Source organism: Propithecus coquereli, unplaced genomic scaffold (genome assembly GCF_000956105.1).
Source record: "Propithecus coquereli isolate 6110/MARCELLA unplaced genomic scaffold, Pcoq_1.0 Scaffold70, whole genome shotgun sequence".
Taxonomy (NCBI): Eukaryota; Metazoa; Chordata; class Mammalia; order Primates; family Indriidae; genus Propithecus; species Propithecus coquereli.
This window is the reverse complement of record NW_012153063.1, coordinates 888,595-890,125: the sequence shown is the minus strand read 5'-3', so window position 1 is coordinate 890,125 and position 1,531 is coordinate 888,595. Positions and strand designations below refer to the sequence as shown.

Below are 1,531 nucleotides of genomic sequence, written 5' to 3'. Positions count from 1 at the left end.
ACTGAAGTTAAAGTCTTTTAAACTATGGCCATGTAAAAACAACAATATAAGGGAAAAAACACTGAGATCTGAGGATGGGTAGGTAGTTACAAGTGTAGAAATTTTTCTCATCATTCATGATGGGATTGATTGCTATAATGCTAAGTGTACTAGGTTTCTTAGTATGGAGTAAAGAAATGTCTCTCCTAAAGGAGAGAGACTGTAAATCTTCTAAGAAAACAGACTACAATTGACCCTTGAACAATGTGAGTGTTAGGGGTGCCAACTCGCCATGTGGTTGAAAATCTGCATATAATTTTCAACTCCCCCAAAACTTAACTACTAGTAGTTGACTAGAAGCCTTTCTGATAATATAAACAGTTAACACATATTTTGTATGTTATATGTATTATATAGTGTGCTCTTATAATACAATGAAGTAAGCTAGAGAAAAGAAAATGTTATTAAGAAAATCATGAGGAACAGAAGAAGATATATTTACTATTCATTAACTGGAAGTGAATCATCATAAAGGTCTTCATCCTCATCTTCCTGTTGAGTAGGCTGAGAAGGAGGAAGAGGAGAGCTTTGATCTTGCTGTCTCAGGAGTGGCAGAGGTGAAAGAAAATCCATGTATAAGTAGACCTGCACAGTTCAAACCCATGTTGTTTTTATGTTATTACATAGTGAAATATGTAATAAAAAGATTGAATTAAAACAATGCAAGAAATAAGAGAATTTAAAATGAAATATCTGTCAGAAATAAATGTAAAATTATAAATTGGATAAACTTATTTATTTAAAAATATGACTAAGATTGGAGCAAAAAGTCAAACCCAGTAAGAGGTGCCTCTTAAAAAAGGATCAGCAAATAATATGCGTATTTTTTACTTTTATTGCATTTATTTTATGCTGAATCTATTCCCATGCCATAAGTTTCTGTTCAGTTTCTTCTGGGATTTCTTCTGTGCAGCCTCCTCTTCTGGTTTTGGAACGATTTGTTCCTTTTGAGTGAGGATCATCTCAATGTGGCAGGGGGAATTCATGTGTGGGTTAAGCTGACCATGAGCTCTGTAGGAATGGTAGTGCATCTTGGGTGCTTCATTCATCTGGATATACTCAGTGACCAGAGAATCTATAGTATGTCTAAACCCTCACGTTCAGCATTACTCTGTGCATCTCTAAGCACGTGCAGCAAAAATTCAACACTCTTTTTGGGCTACCCATCCTGTGTCCAGCTCCATTCTTTGGCCTGTGCACACCTACCAACTCCACCATTATAACATTGGAATGGTACAAATTATATAAAGTGACATCTTTCAGATACTTGGTTTTTTTTTGTACATGCATACCTTTGATGGCCTGGGCATTTTCACAGGTGTTCTTAAAGTGAATACAAAGATTTAAACCTCTAGGCCGGGCGTAGTAGCTCACGCCTATAATCCTAGCACTCTGGGAGGCCGAGGCGGGCAGATTGTTTGAGCTCAGGAATTGGAGGCCAGCCTGAGCCAGAGCGAGACCCCGTCTCTACTAAAATTAGAAAGAAATTAAT

General features: G+C 36.9%; 1 pseudogene; it reads right to left on the bottom strand.

The window, feature by feature from the left end:
* Positions 1-881: 881 nt before the first annotated feature.
* LOC105823904 overlaps positions 882-1,531 on the bottom strand; it is a 1,310-nt pseudogene continuing 660 nt past the window's right edge.